Below are 5,275 nucleotides of genomic sequence, written 5' to 3' on the forward strand. Positions count from 1 at the left end.
CTTTATTGGAGTGTAATTGCTTCACAGTACTGTGTTAGTTTCTGTTGCACAACAAAGCGAATCAGCCATATGCATACACATGTCCCCATATCCCCTCCCTCTTGAGCCTCCCTCCCATCCTCCCTATCCCACCCCTCTAGGTCATCGCAAAGCACCGAGCCGATTTCCCTGTGCTATGCTGCTGCTTCCCACCAGCCAACTATTTTACATTCCGTAGTGTATATATGTTGATGCTACTCTCACTTCGCCCCAGCTTCGCCCTCCCACCCCATGTCCTCAAGTCCATTTTCTGTGTCTACCTTTTTATTCCTGCCCTGCAACTTCCTTGGATAATGTCTATTCAAGACTTTTGCCCATTTTTAAATTGGGCTGTTTGTCTTTTTGCTACTGAGTTGCAGGAGTTCTTTCTGTATTCTGTATATTAAACCCTGACCAGATATTTAATTTGCAAATATTTTCTCCCATTCAGTGGGTTGTCTTCTCACTCTCTTGATAGTGTCATTTATGTTGACTGGGACTATAGTCATCTAAAGGTTTGACAGGGTTGGAGGATCAACTTCCAAGAAGGCTCACTCACATGGCTATTAGCAGGAGACTTCAGTTCCTCATCTCATGGACCTCTCCTAAGGGCAGCTGGTTTCTTCTAGAATGAGCAATCTGAAAGACAGAGGAAGACTTCATAGTGCCTTTTCTGACCTGGTTTCCAAAGTTGCTCACTATCCCTTATGCTTTTATTTTATTCATTAGAATCACATCACTAAGCCCAGCCTGTATTAAGAGGAGAGGAATTAGGCTCCACCACTTGAAGGGAGATGCATCAAAGAATTTGTGGGCATATTTAAAACCACCACAAAGAAAAGTGCCTTCAAATAAAGAAAATAGCCCAGTTTTATGACTTCTTTTAAACCTCAATAAATAAATAATAAAAATATTATTTAAACTATTACAGAGTATAGAAATAAAATTGTGCCCATAGTAAAATTTGCCAAAGATGGCAAATGAAAAGAAAATACATTTCTGGTTCATTTCCTAATATAAATGCTAAAATCTTAAATCAAATGTTAAATAAAGAGAATAAATAAAAAGAATCATGCAAAGTGAACAAGTAGGACTATTCCAGAAATGGTTCAAAACTAGAAATCCATAAATTTATTTCATAATAGTATAGAAAAATATATTGTTCCTTTCATATAAATATACTATATTATACCCCCCCCAAAAAAACAACATAACAAAAGGAAAAGATAAAAATGACACCATCCTAGCCCTTGATTCTCCCATCCCTGACATTACTTAATGGGCTCTCCAATGCCTCAGCATGCTTCTCCACAGTGTATAAGATGCTTACAAGGAAAGGAATCTCATAACTCCTCTTGAACAACAATTTAGATTCAGATTCATGGCTACACAAATTTCTAGTGCCCAGGGGAGCTAAGTGGGCTCCAATAAAAGAACTTTACAGAGACGGGAAATCAGGTCAGGAAAAATTACAACATAATCATTACTGGGTCTTACAATACATTCAAAAATATTCACTGGTTTTGGGCTTCCCTGGTAGTGCAGTGGTTAAGAATCCGCCTGCCAATGCAGGGGACACGGGTTCTCGAGCCCTGGTCCAGGAAGATCCCACATGCTGTGGAGCAACTAAGCCTGTGCGCCATAACTACTGAGCCTGTGCTCTAGAGACCGTGAACCACAACTACTGAGCCTGCGAGCCACAACTACTGAAGCCCGCGTGCCTAGAGCCCGTGCTCCGCAACAAGAGAAGCCACTGCAATGAGAAGCCCACGAACCACAATGAAGAGTAGCCCCTGCTCGCTGCAACGAGAGGAAGCCCACGCACAGCAATGAAGACCCAGTGCAGCCAAAAATAAATAAATTAATTAATTTAATTTTAAAAAATATTCACTGGTTTTTATAGCCATACAGAGGCTGGAACTTGCTTCACATTTTTACTCCAAGGCTCTAGCTTAGTCATAGTGAGCACATTAAGAGCAGCCTTTATTAGGTCAAAAGTCAGAGGACACCCATGACCCTGTGCTCCTAAGGCCACTTTTAAATGTGTGATAGGAGACGGGCAGAAGGAAACACACATGTAGTAGAGGGATTATTCTTTCCTTATTCAAGTGGTTCTCAAAATGTTTGTTTGCAGAAATTTTGAAGATTAAATATTTGTTGGCACACTTAAAACATTTTATAAGATAGCCAATAAAAAACAAGTTAATACTAAGGAAAATTCAATCACTACCTAAATATAAAAGTGACTCACTGTGTCTACAAAAATATTCACTGTCATTGCTATACCCACATTGTTCCCGTCATTTTTATATGTCACTGTTCCAGGAAGTGCTGATATATCTGTTAAGATTATATTAAGCTGTAAAAGACAGGAAAAAAAAAAAAAACGGGAGTTTAAACAAGATAGCAGTTGACTTCTCTCTCAGGTTAAGAATCATGGTTGGCCCAGGGCTCAAACGGTGGCTCCATTATCCACAGAAACCTGGGATCCTTCCATTAGAGAAGCCATCTCAACTCATGGTCCAAACTCCATTCAGCAGAGGAAGAATGGAGGAAGGGAACACTTATCCCTGTACAGACATTTGCCAGACACTCCGCTTACATCTCTCTAGCCAGAATATGGTCACATGGCAGTAAGAGAAGCTGAGAAATGAAGCCTTTAGGAAGGTGGCCAGTGGCCCAGTTAAAAATACAGGGTCCTGTTACTAATGAAGAAGAGGAAACTGGATACTGGAGATTCCAGCGGTCTCTGCTACAAAAGAGTACTGCCTTGATCACATCTTAGGTAATCAAGAGGCAAAGTTCTTAGTTGTTCCAGTAATTGCCTCACTGTTATATGACATTGCATTATACCCCTTACCTTTTACTTTATCAACTTTAGCCCTCCTGTACATTGGAACACATGAAGAGCTTGGCTGAGTATCTTTTGTGACATGTCTCACAGTAATAGTACTGAGATACTTAATACATGAAAAATATATAATGAGATGTTCCAAATTTGGGGGCCTGCTCTAAATGATTTTATGACACAGTGAATAAGTACCCCTGTCTTTTACATTTAAAGTGTTAAGATGGTTAGCTATTTCCTCTGGCTCTCACTTAGTGAGTCTTCAGGGTAAAGACACTGCTCTTTACTTCAACAAATATTTTTGAGCACCCCAAGCTTAACAGTCTTTAGGCTAGGCTTTGGAGAGTGCACATATTTCAATAAGGTATCTTCCCTGTCATCAAGGAGCTTATAATTCCCTGGATGGAAGTGCACACAAATAAAATAACTCTGTGAAGTTCCCTAAAGACAAGTACAAAAATGTCCCATGATGAGTAAGGAAAATACTGCATTAAGTTGTGAGGAGACCAGGAATGAAGATAAATTAAAGAGGTAAGAATTTAAGCTTCTCCTTAGAAATAAAGGACTAATTTGCAGATGGAGATGATCTTTCTTCTTTGAGGTTTCCCGTGCATAATTAGTAATTTGTAACATCCTCCTGCTATTATGTGTAGAGTATAATCATTTTTCATTCTTTGCTTCTAGATATTGAATGATTGGTTCCCCTTCTGCTACTTGTCTCCTCTCAGGCAATGATGTCACTTGGGATAAGGAGGCACCTATCTGTGAGTCATTAAATTTTTTCCTATAATTCCCTCCACATGATCCTGATTTATTTCCAGAGTTGCAAAGAAAAACTCTAATCCTTCTTGCACGGAGTAGTCTCTAAGATATTTGAAAATTGGAGTCATGTGCTGCATGGTCCTCCTAGTTTTTCTTTACTTTAGGAGGAAATTTATCTGAAACTGTGGGCTTAAACTCAGGCAAAATTGCCCTACTTTCCTACTTTGATAGTAAACTCTTTCCAGTATAAAGATCCTTCTCCTTAGTGACTAAACTTAAAAGACATTAGAGAAAATTAAATCTGTCTGTGCTACTTCTTAAAATAACATTACAATCCCAGGAAGTATATGTCTCCCTTCCTCATTATTCTTCTCTGAACAATGAAGAATTTCCCCAAGCCTCTGGTCATTCCACACGTTTCTTCATCCTTCATATTCTTATTTGGGCTTCTGAGGGCTCCTTCCCTTAGGTGCATTTGTTGTTGACTAGTAGACAGTCCCTCTTGTCCTTTTATTTTTTATTGAAGTATATTAATTTACAATGTTACTACTTTCGGGTGTACAACATAGTGATTCTATTTTATACATTATTTTTATAATTTATAAATTATATACATATGAAACGATCAACATGATGTCTAGTTATCATCTGTCACCATATAAATTTATTACAATATTATGGACTATATTCCCTATGCTGTACATTATATCACTGTGACTTCTTTTATTACTGAAAGTTTGTACCTCCTAATCCCCTTCACCTATTTTGCTCATCCCCTCCACCCTCTCCCCTCTGGCAACCCTGAGGTTTCTCTGTATCTATGAGTCTGTTTCTGTTTTGTTTTGTTTTTTAGATTCCACATATAAGTGAAATCATATGGTATGTGTCTTTCTCTGACTAACATTTCACTTAGCATTATCCCTTTTAGGTCCATCCATTTGTCACAAATGGCAAGATTTCATTTTTTTATGGCTGAGTAATATTCCATTGTGTACCTATAACACTTCCTCTTTATCCATTCATCTATTGATGGACACTTAAGTCACTTCCATATCTTGGCTAATGTAAATAATGCTGCAATGAACGTAGGGTGCATATATCTTTTCTAGTGTTCTTAGTTTTTTCCAGTAAATATCTATAAGTAGAATTCCTGGATCATATGGTAGTTATATTTTTTATTTTTTGAAGATCATCCATACTATTCTCCACAGTAGCTATACCAATTTACATTCCCACCAACAGTGAATGAGGTATCCTTTTTCTCCACGTTCTCACCAACCATATTTTTTGTCTTTTTGATAATGGTCATTCTGACAACTGTGAAGTATATCTTGTAGTGGTTTTGATTTGCATTTCCCTGATGATTAGTGATGTTGACCATTTTTTCATGTTGGCTGTTTATCTTCTTTGGAAGAATGTTCAAGTTCTCTGCCCATTTTTAAATCAGATTGTTTGTTCTTTTGATATTAAGTTGTATGCGTTCTTTATATAGTCTGGATATTAAGCCCTTATTGGATATATATGATTTGCAAATATCTTCTTGCATTCAGTAGGTTGCCTTTTCATTTTGTTGCTGGTTTCCTTCACTGCATAAAAGCTTTTTTAGTTTGATGTAGTACCAATTGTTGACTGCTGTTTCTGTTGCCT

The sequence above is a fragment of the Eubalaena glacialis genome, chromosome 3 (assembly GCF_028564815.1).
Source record: "Eubalaena glacialis isolate mEubGla1 chromosome 3, mEubGla1.1.hap2.+ XY, whole genome shotgun sequence".
NCBI lineage: Eukaryota > Metazoa > Chordata > Mammalia > Artiodactyla > Balaenidae > Eubalaena > Eubalaena glacialis.